We start from the raw sequence: 16,483 nt of genomic DNA, 5'->3' as shown, positions 1-16,483 counted from the left end.
GCTTATGTTCTAAACCCCGATATGACAAAACACTGACAGAGAAAGCAGCACACACGTCCATCTCTCACCACAGCTCAATCCGAACTCCCCACTTTGAAAATATGTCATCGAATTATAAAATATTTTTCAACACACTCATGTTTCCTAACGATGTTATCTATTTCAAGTTCTACTTTATAATCAAACATACGCCAAACAATGTCCTATAATTGGCACATCTATTTGATCTGGACATAATTCAGTGCGGTTCAATTCTAAATTATGCCTATCATATGTTCCACTATCGACTCGCTAGCGGCTCGTCTAATACGGTGTGCCCTTATGTCGTGATCCCTGGTAACCAATCATCAGCGAGGGCCATTAATGAATGACAAAAAAGAGACCCCCTTACCCAGGCTTCCGGTCCTACCATCGTGTGGCTTCACGTTTGGCCTGACCGGGTGTGAATTTTCGACAATCTGGTGCAATGCTGTCAACCCGACACTATGAAATGTGTGCTCTATGCCCAGACAGCGAACTGCTTGTTAGGCATGTTTTCCAACGTGACAAACCTGATGGGAGGTCGGTCAATGAATCAGACAGACAATGTTGCAATCGTTGTCGGCTGAGTGCATGTCGTACGAAAATCGTGATTCGACTCAGTCGTATTGGTGCAACGATTTATGACATTGCAGGACTGATTCTCGCTTGTCCGATTGCGCCACGCTGGAAAACGCATAATTGGAATCAATGTTCTCGCTACATTTACCTTAAAATATCAAGCACACAAGACCGTACTCTCAACTGCAACAGCGAAAACTTCAACTCAAACCTCCTTCAGCGTAGAAAGATTAAGTGGTGTTTTAGGCTACAAATTGTACCGCAAAACTCGCCATCTTTCTCGCTCTTTTTCGCGAAGCAATCATCAATCATCTCCGCCGTCGGCGCATTCATTTATGCTCTCCCGAGGATTGCCCGCTGGTGGAAAGATGAAAATGAAGGATTGATGAGTTTCCCCTCTCTGATCTCCCCACCCATAAGACCCCGGATTAAACCTATCCATGAGCTCACCCGCCTTTTAATATTTTTTTCGCCCCATCCTCCAGTTCAATCGGATCATTCACCGAATCATTTGGCGTCTGGTTGTCCCACAACCAGCACCAATCACATTCGGCGCGATATTTGCTGTACCTCAAAATGTGCTATCTCCCAAGCCAAATTCACACGGATTCCATTTGTCCAGCGCCATTCATTTCCCATGATAGCAAAATCCAGCGGCGACGGCGACAACGACGACTGACCAAGCATTGCAGAAATGCACAATGCTCCCCGATGTTGCATATCTTGTAATTACCGTCGGGGAAGCAGCAGCAGTAGTGACGCGGTTATATTTTTTTCTGTTTTCATTGTCTCATTGTCTTGCTCCTTCGCGAATCACGAACGAATTCGCCGAATGAATGCTCTTTTTGTTCGGTTTGCTACTGCTGGAGGCTGCTTTTTCTCGTCTACCAACGCTAGGCTACGAACGATTCTCTAATAATTGATTACTGGCTACTTCACGATCTCATCACGGCTGTCGTAGCAGGAGCCGAGGACGCGAGGCCGGTGAGGTCGATGAACTACTGCGCTGGCAAACATAAGTACAGTCAACCCTCCTATAATGCGGTACTCTGAGAACGCGGTTTCCATGTATCGCGGTGATGAATCTGCGACAGCCCTCCTATAACGCGGTACTCTTATAGCGCGGTTTTCGTTCAACCACGTCTTATCAGTTCTTTTCGTGCAACCAATGCATGATTTTATCTGAATATGTTTATATAAACATTCAAGATAATTTCTTAGCTGTTTACGACATCGGTTTCAGGCAGGCTCCGGATCAGAGGATATGATTCGCAAGCCAATATGTGCTGCAAAATTAGCTGTCATTGCCAAACCTATCGAACTACTCGGTGAGTTCAAGGCAGATCTATGGAAAAAGTGCGTCCGTTTGGTTATTAACACATTGCGGACCGCTCACGAGATTTCTCGTGTTTCGAGTTCCGTCTGTTACGGATGAATCACGAAATAACCAGTGTTTTCTATACTTGAAGGTTAAATCCTTGGTTTCCCAAGAATCTAACAAGGCCTACCGATGCCTCGCCTTCGTCTCATTCACACTGGAGGAAACGATCTCATTCGTGGAATCCGAACAAATGAAGCGTTCAACTTTACCCCAAAACGTGTGGTCCTTAATGTGTTAAGCTGGGTTAGAGGAGCGGCAGAAAACAGTACGGCAGAAAGCGGAAGAGGGTTTATCTGAAATGTTAAAGAGAAAGGATGATCACAAGAGTTTGAATGAATTCTGCACTCTCTCATTATTTAAGTAGTATTCAGCTGCTACTAGTATTTTATTCGAAGATAACCGTTTGCAACATGAACTGTTGTAGAGTTAACAAATGTGCTCAAGCGTATTTTGTTTTGTTTTCAAAAAATCGGTATACTTTAAAAATGGTTACAGAAATGCAGATTGAGTGTGCGAAGCCACTTCTTTAACTTCAGCATCATCAACGTTTTTATCAGAGAAGAACACCCGAATGCAGTTTTGAAATTTTAACATTTAAATTAAAATTTTTAGTTTAGTTTTGACATAGAATTACGTCTTTCATTTCTATATAGGAGGGTCACTCTAAGAAAAATGTAACGTTTATTAAAAGTTTTCAAATGCATATTACGCAGAATATTTCTTACGATATATGATATAATATATACCATTTGACATAAAATTTATCCACCAATTTTTTCGCCTGAGACATCAACAGTGGAAATAATTATAGGGTGATGGACACCATAAGCGAGTGTCTTCGGTCTTCAGCAACAAGGGCAATTGTACAGCGAAAAATGATATCAATACTAGGAGGATGGCAGCGATAAACATGCGAGGACCTATTGAGATCGGCATTTCATCGCATCACAAAAATTAAACGAAATGAAATATTAATCTTCATGATTCATATTCATAATTCTCAATGACTCAATTCCTTCTATGATAGATTGAGAAGTAGAACCAATACGACTTGATTGTGATAGTCTGCAAACGAACATTATTCCACCGAAAAAGCTGCTTTCAGGGCTACTATTTAGAGTTTCCAAAGAATTAAACTAACAGATTTATGAACAATGAAAAGAATTACATTTAAAAAAAGAACTGTTCTGAACAATTAGAGTCCTACGTCAAACTTCCGTCCGTGCCCCTAGGCTCAGACCCATCTACCTTTTGTTTTTATTTTGACGTAGGACTACGTCTAACCGGAAGATATAGGGGGTGAAATGGAAACCTAGACACAAAAATATCTACGCATCTATCATAACGAATAACATTTAATTTTTCTTGAGATAAATAATTGAATAATTATGAAATATCAAGCATTGTCAAAATGCACTATATGCCCATTTTTGATTGCTCCATTTTGTGCTCCTCAAATCGTACCGACCAAAACGGGCAACCAGAGCAGCAGCGAAATAGAATGAAGCACGATTGGAAAGGAAAAAGAAAAAAATGAACGAAACATTGGTCGCAGTCTCACACATGCGTAATTCTCGAGCCAGCCAGTCAGCTTAAAAATCCCCGCTCCGCTGCCGTAACGATCATTCTTTGTGTGGACACCGACTGGACAACATCGTTGCTGGACGATCTGGACGGCGAGGGATCGAGTGCCTTTCTCAAGGCAAGAGGGCGGAGGTGGTAGCGCTGGAGTAGAGTAATAGAGTAGAGTAGAGTTTTCAAAGAGCCTTTCTCAAGGCTAGAGACTAATGAACTGCAAAAGTTTAAAGTCTCTATAATACAATACCTTCCTTCCTTCCTTCCGTAACGATTATTCTCATTCAAACCGTACACCACATCGGTTCGCATCACAAAACATCAACAAACCAACCCAAGCAGCCACGTCTGGACATGGTAAAGGAGGAAAAATGAAGGGAAAGGCAAAATCCCGCTCGAACCGTGTTGATCTGAAGTTCCCCGCAAGGGTAGCTAGGCCGAGCGCGTTAGTACCAGTGCACCAGTCCACCTAGCCGGCGTTATATAGTTTCGGCCGCCGAAGTGATCGAGTTAGCTGGCAAAGCTGCTCGCGACGATAAGAAAACCCGCATTCGGAACAGAACACATTCGGTTCGGTGGACATCAAGACAACAGGCAGTTGCAGCGAGTGGCGAGTGGCAAACGCAATCGCAAAACGACAGCAGGTAGCAGAAGAAAAAAGTTTGTTCTTTATACAAACTGCTTTGGTGGCAAATCCCGAACAAGGCGGCATCGAGGGCGTTCGAAATGGTTTTTTTCAAAACCACGAGTACTAAGTTTTCTAAATTGGAACCATTCCATTAAACAAGGCGCTTTTCAGGGCCATTAAACCTTCCAAAAAAGAGTTTAGGAAATACAGTTCAATGCTTTCTAAAACATTATCCAAAATAATAATAAAACACAAATTGATTTTTTCATAATTTGTTTGCCAGGATCTGATGAGTATGTGAATTTGGCAGTTGTTCTGAGCTTATTGATAGTTGGGGACTTTCCTGATTTCCTGGTTGTACGGCATCGACATCGTGGACGTAACAAAGGAGGACAAGTTAAGGGAAAGGCAAAGTCTCACTCGAACCGTGCAGGTTTCCAGTTCCCTGTTGGTCGCATTCACTGATTGCTCCGCAAGGGTAACTAGGCCGAACGGATTAGTGCCGGAGCACCAGTATACCTAACAGCGATTATAGAGTTTCGGCCGTCGGAGTGCTCGAGTTGGCTTGCAAAGCTGCTCACGACAATCAGAAAACTCGCATCAAGAACAGAGCAGCTTCGGTTCGGCGCTCATCAAGGCAACAATTAGTTTCAGTGAGTGGCAAAGTGTTTCTCCGGCACGTCGCATTAAATGTAATTTACTGAACAACATGTCACAAGCTGGATGGGTGTGGCTGCAGGGTATCGTGCTGATTACGCTGGAGGAAAGATCCTCTCTGGAGCCACCAAATGTGGCTGCAGGGTATCGTGCTGATTACGCTGGAGGAAAGATCCTCTCTGGAGCCACCAAATGTGGCTGCAGTTCGAGATCGTGCTGATGACACGAAGGGAAAGCCCTTTACTGGACGCTATGTGGTAGGCCAGATCACGTAGAGCGCATAACGAGTATGCGCCTACTGGTGCGATCCGGTAGTACCGCGTCACTTGGGAGTTTGGCCGGGCGGAGCCAAGGGAAGGAAAAGGGAGAGGAAGGGTGGTTGGAATTTCGGATCTTTGGAGGAGGGGTGTTCAATACTTACCAGCGCTTGTTGCGCTGGGATCTGCCGGCGATGATGTCCAGGGTGCTCCCGATGGTGTCCAGGATGCTCGGGCGATGTCCAGGGTTGTGATACGTTTATGACAAAAAAGAGGGGTTCGGTACTTCGCCACGACGCTCCTACGTCCGTGGTATGGTTGAGAGTGTCCAGTTGAGAGTGCCTTTATTCTGTTCAAGTTTTCTCTTATATACAGACATTGCCTTCTTATCTACCCCAGAAGGGCGTAGCATAAGAGAGAGAAAATTACAATTATTTATTCTAAGCCAGACGGGCGAACGAGGGATGATTATTAACACGCTCGCAGGCGTGTTATCTTTTCCTCTCCGTTTTATTACTTATTGTCCTAGCTCGGAGATAGGCTCCGTTTATAGCACCCATAGTGCTCTCTTTTTGGGATTTCTCCCGTCCTTCGGTATTTACGATCGGAGATAGGCTCTGATCGTAAACACATTACGTCGTTTTGCTTATTTTTGTTTTGTTCTCCTTCCCGGCGGGTTATCGCTGGCCGGAGGAGTTTTATGATATTTAGGTTTTCAGCTAGCAATAATCGCACTTCGGAAAAACCTCATTAGTTACGATAAAGCCACTGCGCAAGCTATTCTGTGTATTTAGGATAGAGCGCGATCTAAGCATCCGCTCTATCGTTCTCGCCATGAATCACGCTCTAAAGGCATGATCCGTGCGGCGACATACCGGCCCTCGTAAATCGCGTAAGGCAGATTTACCAATTGAGCTACGCCGCATCTGTTTCTAATAATTTTTTCTTCTATGCTTCTGATGCTGTATCTTTTATTACTGTATAATTCGCAATTGTTTCATCTTATATTCTCTTTTCAATATTATGTTTTTCTTACATTCAATTTCCTAACCTGAAGTTTATACAATGCAATTCGTTTGCTATGAGCGGATGACTTCCGTTTATTCTTCATACATGGTGTGTTATAAATTCATTCTTTGCTTCGTTACAATTTATTAGCCACTTTGCCTTCAGATTCATTTACAATGCAAATCCTATTCATTTTAGCTTTGTGTTACACTTCATTTTACTCTCGCAGGAGTATTCAATTTTCAAATTCAATACTTCTTCTATCCATAGAAGAGTCTTCAACTTTATGTACTTTTAATAGCCATGCAACGGCGCCTAATTGCTTCTTTCACTGAACAAATTATATTTTTACTATTACATTAGACGACATATCTTCTCGTCAGTTTATGCAACCCTTTGTTGCTTATATTTCTTATTCATTGTCAGATTCCTCATTTTGACTACAATTATTTCATATTCAATTATTTTCTTCTATTTTACATTTTGTGTACTTATGGTCTAACAGAGTTTTAAATCACTTTTTCTCTTCAATTCTTCGGCATGCCGCCTTGCTTCATTGAACGTCCCTCCAATGCTTGGTTTTAAAGCGCTGTGTCTTCTAATTGTTGCCGGTTCAATAGGTTGTCCATTCGGATATGGACATCGGGTCCTGCTGTGGCTCTGGATCTGGTGCAGCATCTTCGTCTGCAGCAACGTAGATAAATGATCCCGATTATAATCATTAGTATGCTTACGAAAAGGGCGGCGTTCCTCCAAAGATACTTCGATTTCGGATGGAAGGGATCCAAACTGTTGTACACGGTTATCATAGCGTTGTTATCGTAGGGATTATCGGGCTTCGGCTCCACCACATCTTTTACGGTGTCATTGAATTCGTCCAATAGGTGATCGGCCACCTGGTATTTAGATTTGAAGTATGTTGCAATCTTCTTGTTCATGCCATTTAAACTTGCATGTATCGTTTTGTTGTTGGATTGTATACGGCAATCTGGCTGGAGAGTTTCTACTGCTGCCTCATAAGGTGGTGACATTACCACGTTGTCGCAATGTATAACTATTGCCTTTGTATCGGATGCATAGTATAAAACGGTATTAGGAGTGGACAGTGTCTCCATCATAGCGTAAGGCGTGTTTAACAGTTTTGTTGCACATTTGCGGGTACTTGCGATATGCAGTATGACAGCCGCTACGCAATCCACTTCCTTACTCAGTTCTGGTTGAACCGTAATTAAATGCGTATCATTCAGTTTTGTTAGTTCGATCGATGGGTAGAAGAAGTCTTGGTTGTGGCCTACCGCGATGCGATCATGTTCTGTTACAATAATTGAGCCATTCTCAGCCCGTGGGATCGGTATTATCTTAAATACCTCGAACTCAACTTTGTTGATGACAACACTCGTCATGGTAATTATGAGGGAGCCGTTGACTACACGCGTGTTGTATTTTACGGCTGATGGGTGATCCAGGACAATGTAACCAGTTGGCAACGCTTGTGAAATGTTTTTTCTGGTTTGGGCTAGTTCGTCGACGGACAAAGGAAACGTTCGAACTTTCCTATATCTATTCAACGTTCCATCGATAACTTCTCGTGCCAATATCGTGGTTTCTAACATCGTTGTTCGTAACCTTTGAACCTTATCCGCAGAATATAATTGTTTTAATTGAGTCATGTCTTTGTACAATTTATAGTATCTCTCGTTAAGCTGTTCTCCCATTTTGGACGCCTTGGTATTCATTTTTACCATTGACTCCGATATTTGGTGAATTTTTTCGTCTTCATGAACCCTCATTGCCTGTAGCTCGTTTTCCATATCGTCGCTACCAAATATTAAGTCCGCCAAAAAACCGAAGAACCCTTTGCTTCGTTTAGTTCTCGTTGTCTGCTTGATCTCATCAATCGCATCATCGCATAAACGTTCAACAGATGTTGCAATTTGCTCTAGGAGAGAGTCTTCGATGACAAACTCCATGTCTTTCATCGCTACTGTCACATTATTCCGTATCGAGTTAATTACTTCAATGTCTTCATCGGGCACTACGTTGGTTTGTATATTCGTTTGCCATATGCCTCTATGTAATAAGCACGTTCCTTCGTGGTCGAACATTAGACCGTCTTTGTCAACGGGTTTTATGGATATAGCGTTGATCAACGTGAACGACATTACGAACAACATCATTATTTTCAATATACGTGAGATGTTGAACCAAGATTTAGAAATGCCTTTTGTTGTAGTCTTATTTCTACGTCTTTTTTTTCGCGTTGATTTTTTTGATTTATCTTCGGTCGAGGTTATCAGCATTACGTTGTTAGAACTCGCGGTGGTATACTTGTTGACCGGTTCTAAGGGCAAGGGGTTGTCGTTGACTCTTATTGGTTGTCTGATGCTAAATTCATCGATTGAGAAGTGCGCAGCCATCATATCTCGTAGTTCTTTATCGTGTTGCAATAGTTCATGATCGTTTTGATAAATTGATCTGACATTACCGAAAATAAACCATCCAAGCTTACTTCGGACTGCTATTGGGTCATTGTCACTTCCCCTTCTTGTTTCCATGGCGGTAAGCAAATGGCTTTGATTCAGCCCTATGAGAATTGTTGGCCTTGCAAGCTCGTAGCTTTCGATCGGAAGGTTTTCCAAATGCGGATATTTTGTAGCCATTGCTTTGTAGTTCATTGTCTGAGTCGGAAGTTGTAAGTTTTTAATGGTTCTTACACCGTCAAGTCGGTACGACCTTCTGGACGACCCCTGAATGCGAACTTGTACTTTTCTACTGTTCAGCTCGTTTCGAGACACGTCCTGTGTCCATTTTAATTGTAGTGGTTCTTCTCTGCCGTATAGGTCCAAGGAGTTTGCCATTTCCTCATCTAGCAATGTCAGGGAAGACCCTGTGTCTAGGAAGGCATATGTATCGACTGAATGCCTTCCGTGTTGAAGTGTTACTGGAATCACCTGGTAGTATATCTCGTTTGCTGAGGACTTGTGAATATTGCAGTTGGCTTCAAGCGGAACTGTAGCGGACGTATTACGAGGTGTTGGTTCCATGTCTGGATTCGAGTGTAACATTCTGTGGTGGTGCTTGTTACATCCACTCAAGCCGCACCTCCTAGATCGTCTGCAATCTTTAACCATATGTCCGGTGCCTAGACATCCGAAACATATTTTACATTGTACTGCCAATCGACATCTTTTTTGGATGTTGGAGTTCTTAAATTCCGTGCAATCGAAGATTTTATGGTTATTCGAGCAAACCGGACATTTCATGCGTGGCATCTCTTGATGGACATGTATCTGGCTTCTAACTGTAGAAGGTAGAGGAGAAGCCATATTCCTCATTATTTTGGCGTGAGGTTTCAGCCAGTTACTCATTTCTTCTAAAGATGGGGCATCACCAGTCGTCGTTCTATGGCGTGTCCATTCTATTTGCAGGTTATAAGGTAGTCTCTTAACTAGGTCTTCTATTAACCTCGCATCTAGTAGGTAACCTCTTTGATTTATGATCGTCATGTTTGCCACCATATTTTCTAAAGCATCTGACATTTCGATTATTATTGATCTACTTTCTCTTTTAAGCTTCTGTAGATCGTGCAGTAGTTCCTCATATATGAATTTAGGGTTTCCGAAATTTTCCTCTAGTCTCTCTATTATACTCGGAACATTTTCCGAGTTTATAAATAGTTGCTGCACGCTTCTAGCTGCGCGTCCTTCAAGGGCAGCTTCAAGTCTGGAGAGATTTTCATGATTGGAAAACGCACATTCTCTCGTGCTGACTTCGTAGATCCTTTTGAATTTAGCCCAATCTTTGGGCGACCCGCTGAATTTTGGCAAGGGAGTCAAAGCTTGCCTCTTCATTAGAATCGTAAAATCTCCATGCTGTGGAGCTGGCATCATTGCACTCTGCTCCCAGCCAATTGATGGACCGGATCTCATTGGTAGTGGTGTTTGAATCGTTGCTCGGTCACGTTGTTGCCCGGAGATATTGATTAGGGGTTCAGTTGACTGCGCTTGCGCCGGAGAGCATGGTAATTCTGTTTGTCGCTGTGTTGCTATTGTCGTTGCGCCCACGACTAAAGCGTTGAGTGATGCCTGCATTGTTACTATTTCCTTTTTTAATGTGGTTATGTTGTTGCGTTCGCTAACATGCATCTCAGCTAGTTGTGTAACTAGATTCGTCAGCTCCTCTATCTGTTTTTGTTCCCTCGAATTAGTTGAGGGATGAGACGCTGCAGGTGCCTGTGCCTTTCCCTCACTTTCGTTTGTTTTGGTAGGGGAACAAAGCGAGCATACTAAATAGGTTTCCTCTTCAGTGGGTGTATGTCCTACACAGGAATGATGATAATTCCTTTTGCACTGTCTGCATTGGACCAGATTGTCTAGTTCAATTTTCTTGCCACATGCATCACAGCACGGGCGTGATGATCTCGTAAAGCTTGATATCATTATTCCTGAGTGAGGAGCCTGGTTGCCGTCACTCGATGTTTAAACTGTGTTATAATGCGCAAGTGGCGAGGCGCCTGGTTGCCTTCGCCTTGTCTTAAACCAAGCGTGGCGCCTAGTTGCCTACGCTGATTTCAAACGTTGCACAATATTCGTCTTCCGGCCCTCGTGACCGGATTACAGTTGATGTTGACGAGGCGCCTGGTTGCCTTCGTCCAACTATGCCTGACTGGCGATCGGTCTGTTTATAAAGCTGGACTTGTTTCAACAAGATGCCGATTTCTACGGCCTAATTTGTCCGTCTTTCAGGACCTAATTTCTGTTTCTTGAAATGCGCAATTTGCCTCTTGGCTAAATGGTGATGTCCACAGACAACCTCACCTTGTTCGTCTTTACAAGACCGAACCTCTCCGTTCAACGACGGGCGCAAATCAATTTAACAGGATTCTCAACTCAACCGAGCGTGTTGTGAGTTCGTACAGTGTCTTTAGGAAAAGACTCCTCTCTGGAGCCACCAAATGTGGCTGCAGGGTATCGTGCTGATTACGCTGGAGGAAAGATCCTCTCTGGAGCCACCAAATGTGGCTGCAGGGTATCGTGCTGATTACGCTGGAGGAAAGATCCTCTCTGGAGCCACCAAATGTGGCTGCAGTTCGAGATCGTGCTGATGACACGAAGGGAAAGCCCTTTACTGGACGCTATGTGGTAGGCCAGATCACGTAGAGCGCATAACGAGTATGCGCCTACTGGTGCGATCCGGTAGTACCGCGTCACTTGGGAGTTTGGCCGGGCGGAGCCAAGGGAAGGAAAAGGGAGAGGAAGGGTGGTTGGAATTTCGGATCTTTGGAGGAGGGGTGTTCAATACTTACCAGCGCTTGTTGCGCTGGGATCTGCCGGCGATGATGTCCAGGGTGCTCCCGATGGTGTCCAGGATGCTCGGGCGATGTCCAGGGTTGTGATACGTTTATGACAAAAAAGAGGGGTTCGGTACTTCGCCACGACGCTCCTACGTCCGTGGTATGGTTGAGAGTGTCCAGTTGAGAGTGCCTTTATTCTGTTCAAGTTTTCTCTTATATACAGACATTGCCTTCTTATCTACCCCAGAAGGGCGTAGCATAAGAGAGAGAAAATTACAATTATTTATTCTAAGCCAGACGGGCGAACGAGGGATGATTATTAACACGCTCGCAGGCGTGTTATCTTTTCCTCTCCGTTTTATTACTTATTGTCCTAGCTCGGAGATAGGCTCCGTTTATAGCACCCATAGTGCTCTCTTTTTGGGATTTCTCCCGTCCTTCGGTATTTACGATCGGAGATAGGCTCTGATCGTAAACACATTACGTCGTTTTGCTTATTTTTGTTTTGTTCTCCTTCCCGGCGGGTTATCGCTGGCCGGAGGAGTTTTATGATATTTAGGTTTTCAGCTAGCAATAATCGCACTTCGGAAAAACCTCATTAGTTACGATAAAGCCACTGCGCAAGCTATTCTGTGTATTTAGGATAGAGCGCGATCTAAGCATCCGCTCTATCGTTCTCGCCATGAATCACGCTCTAAAGGCATGATCCGTGCGGCGACAATGGGAAGAAATTTTCCAACTGTGAAAGCTGTGGCGAGTGGCAAACGCAATAGCTAAACAGGAAGGTTTAACCGAACAAGATGGGAATATCGAGTGATAACAAAAACACAACACCAAAGGTTCTTTTCAGAACCATCAATATATTCATAAAAAGGTAAACAGTAAACTAATCCACTTTTCAGGTAGATAGGTAGGTATTCACGTAAGAGAAGAAAATAAAACAATATATTTAAAAAACATATTTAACAAAAGCTGTCCCCCTTGTATAGTCCTACGTCACTCCGGTTATGTCCCCGACATTACCCACCCGTCTTTTATTATTACCTTTTAAGATCTCTTATTGACGAATTTACGTTGGATTTACAACCAGATGGCGCAGCGAGTAAAATGAGGATGTTTTGTTTTTTTGGTATGAAATTCGTTGAAATTTTCTAGACAAATCAGAATTTATCTTCAAATTTCCCGGTTTCATGTATTCTTTCCACGTTGAAAAGGTTAGAAAATCATCATTTTACAATGTCCTATGTATATTACGAGGAATGGCTTGTTATAAGTATTGTAACTTTAATTTTTTTCAACTAAGTAAACGATGAATAGGGTGTTTTGCACTAAAAATACTTCAAATCCTTCTCGTATCGACCCCTACATAATCAATGATATCAGCCAATTTGATATGATATCGATTTCAGCGCAATTATCCGTAGTATCAATAACCGCTATGCATTATCAAACTTAAAATTTTCGAAGATTATCTATGACTTTGGTCAAATCGCGTGTTGAAACCATCGTAAATATACAAAACTCCAACTTTCTTACCATATACTGACGACATTCAATGGCTGAAATGAATCTAAATTGAAATAAAATGAATAATCACCACCGAATCTTGCTATTTAGTGCGTAAAATAAACAAACGCCCTCACTTTTGTGGTTCTGAGTTCTAATATCGATGTCGCATGAGCTGATTCAGCTTTGCGTAAATTCGTCAATTGGTCTCTACACTGAGAGAAATAATTAGCAAATATTAGGCTGTCAAAAAAGTCCTGCGGTATTTCGGCGAGGTGTCGTTGTAAGCGCGTAGTTCTAGTTGTATTCATTGTATCGAGTCATACTATAGCTTGTTGGAAAGCTATTTTTGCGCGCTATAATATAGTCCTTTTTTTTATAAATTCGTTTATTTTTACAGGCTCAGTTACATAAGTTTAAAGGAGCCGAAATCTTAAATATATTTTTAAAACTATATATATGAACAATTTTCTTAAATCTATGGTTAGTAATGTGGGAAACCGATTACTCGCGGTGGACTCGAGATTAGAAGGGTGACATATTTTTCTCAGGAAAAGGATGGGGTATAAGGAAATTATTACAATGTTGATAATCACACACACTCAATTCTTAAATCTATTCGTACATCTATTGTGAATTTACATTTCATTCTCCTGTTTATATATATAGTCCTTGATAGTGTTTTGTTTGGTTAAGTCGTTCGTGAGTTATAGTGTCGCAAATATGGAGCAAAATAAAGAGAAAATCCGACATATTTTACAGTACTACTATGACAAAAGCAAAAATGCATCTCAAGCTGCCAATAAAATTTGTGCAGTTTATGGACCCGATACAGTTTCCATTTCCACCGCACAACGATGGTTTCAACGTTTTCGTTCTGGTGTAGAGGTCGTCGAAGATGCGCCACGCTCCGGAAGGCCTGTCGTCGAAAATTGCGACAAAATCGCTGAATTAGCCGAGAAAGACCGGCATAGTAGCAGCCGTAGCATCGGCCAAGAGCTGGGGATAAGTCATCAAACCGTTATTAACCATTTGAAGAAGCTTGGATTCACAAAGAAGCTCGATGTATGGGTGCCACACACGTTGACGCTAAAAAACATCTTTGACCGTATCGACGCATGTGAATCGCTGCTGAATCGCAACAAAATCGACCCGTTTCTGAAGCGGATGGTGACTGGCGATGAAAAGTGGGTCACTTACGACAACGTGAAGCGTAAACGGTCGTGGTCGAAGCCCGCTGAAGCGGCTCAGACGGTGGCCAAGCCCTCATTAACGGCCAGGAAGGTTCTGCTGTGTGTTTGGTGGGATTGTCAAGGAATAATCTATTATGAGCTGCTTCCCTATGGCCAAACGCTCAATTCGGACCTGTACTGCCAACAACTGGACCGCTCCGGGAGCTCGGATGGGAGGTTCTTTTGCATCCGCCGTATAGTCCGGACCTTGCACCAAGTGACTACCACCTGTTTTTGTCCATGGCGAACGAGCTAGGTAGTCAGAAGTTAGCCACAAAAGAAGCCTGTGAAAATTGGCTATCCGAATGTTTTGCCAATAAGGAAGCGAGCTTCTAAAGGGTGTGTCACATCAAATTGCATCACGGAAAAAACGCTGTAGAAATTTAATTTTTAGGAATTATATCTTCAGCTTTCGCTTATAACCAGATAAGAGTGTATAGATCACGTTGGTCATGCTTCACTGACAATTTTTCGTAAATTTGGAAAAATGTCGTTGAACGAAAAAGAGCGTCGTGAATTAATCCTGTGCACTCATTTCTAGAATCCGGAGTTGTCACATCGGAACATCGGTAAGATGCTGGGAATCGTCCAATCCACGGTCAGCAGAGTACTAAAACGATACTTCGAGAACCTAACCATCGACCGGAAGGCGAAGAACGGCAAAAATGGATGCTCCGTCAGTGAAAAAGATCACAAGCGCGTAGTTAAGCAGTTTAGACGTGATCCGAGAAGTTCGGTCCGGGATGTCGCCAATAAGCTGAATTTGTCAAGTTCATTCCAAGCAGCGGGAGAACCTGCGTACATACAAGGTTCAGGAGGCTCCTAACCGCGACGAAAGGCAAAACATGGTGGGGAAGACGCGAGCCCGGAAGCTGTACACCGAAATGCTGACGAAGCCGCATTGCCTGGTAATGGACGACGAAACCTACGTCAAAGCGGACTTTCGTCAGCTGCCGGGCCTGTTGTTCTTCTCCGCAGAGGACAAATTCAGCGTTCCGGAGGAGATTCGCAAGCAGAAACTATCCAAGTTTGCCAAAAAGTACATGGTGTGGCAAGCGATCTGCTCTTGCGGAAAGCGTTTACCTTAAGGAGTGCCTACAGAAGCGCTTACTACCACTATTGAAGCAGCACGAGGGCCCGACCATCTTCTGGCCGGATCTCGCTTCGTGCCACTATTGAAAGGACGTGTTGGAGTGGTACGAAGCCAACGGGGTCACCCTCGTGCCAAAGGAAATGAACCCGCCCAACGCGCCGGAGCTTCGCCCAATAGAGAAATATTATGAAGCGATTATGAAGCAGGCCCTCCGGAAGAACCCAAAAGTTGTCAAATCGGAGGCGGACTTCAAGAGAAAATGGATTTCTGTTCAAAAAAAACTACAACCTGACGTTGTACACAACCTTATGGACGGGGTAAAGAGGAAGGTGCGAGCATACGGGCTTGGGCTCGAAGTATGAATAAAAAGTTGTTTAATAGTTTTTATTTTACTGTCTAAAATTTTCAAAAGGATCGGTCTACTGGGCGAATTTCTACAGCGTTTTTTCCGTGATGCAATTTGATGTGACACACCCTTTATAACAGGGGTATTATGAAGCTGGCATCTCGTTCGGAACAAGTCAATGAACAAATGAAAATTCAAAAAAAATACCGCAGGACTTTTTTGACAGCCTAATATTATACAACTTTCGTGTGATTGCTTCTTTTGATGAATATTGTGCCTCCAACGTAGCGCTCTCTTTTTCGAATATTAATTTATTCATTCATGCAGAATTGATTTAGATGCAACTAAAAACAAATTTAGCGTAACTAAAAACGATTCAGCGTAAAATATTGATGATACAAATCGCTAGCAATTTGTATATGCCTGTAAGCCCTCAAAGCAGCTTTTGTCTGACATTGGGCATATAAAACAAATAGGTAGCCTATGGGATGTTACCCATACTTGGTTAACCTAAATCAATGTCATCACTCGGACTGCAATATTGTTTCTTCTTCGATGAAATTACGATGCTCTTGCATTCAAATTCCAATCTCACGTTTTTTCACGGTTTTCGCGATTGCATTATTTTTTTTTTTTTGACGTGGGACTACGTCTAACCGGAATATATGGGCGGTAAAATGAAAACCTAAACACAGAACATGCAGGAAAAAATGAAAGATTTCGAATGCGTGTAACTCGAACATTTCTTACTGGATCGGAAAGATGTTTGCATCAATTGATAAGAAATATTTCTGCACATCTATCGCAACTGACAAAATGTTATTTTTCATTAGATAAACAATTGAATAGCTGTAAAATATTAGGCGTTATCTAAACGTCCTAACTGCCTCGTTTTGATTGGCCAATT

At 42.8% G+C, this 16,483-nt stretch overlaps 1 protein-coding gene and 2 pseudogenes across 5 annotated transcripts in view; 1 reads left to right on the top strand and 2 right to left on the bottom strand.

Moving 5' to 3' along the window:
- The window catches only part of LOC129766565 (alpha-mannosidase 2), a 446,086-nt gene that overhangs the window by 178,964 nt on the left and 250,639 nt on the right, over positions 1-16,483 (top strand). The gene's annotated exons all lie outside the window — the stretch shown is intronic.
- On the bottom strand, positions 5,750-5,878 carry LOC129763714 (U4 spliceosomal RNA; annotated as a pseudogene).
- LOC129763713 (U4 spliceosomal RNA) lies at positions 11,899-12,027 on the bottom strand (annotated as a pseudogene).

Source organism: Toxorhynchites rutilus, chromosome 1, assembly GCF_029784135.1.
Source record: "Toxorhynchites rutilus septentrionalis strain SRP chromosome 1, ASM2978413v1, whole genome shotgun sequence".
Classification (NCBI taxonomy): Eukaryota; Metazoa; Arthropoda; class Insecta; order Diptera; family Culicidae; genus Toxorhynchites; species Toxorhynchites rutilus.
The sequence above is the reverse complement of the archived record's forward strand: the minus strand, read 5'-3'. Positions and strand labels throughout refer to the sequence as shown.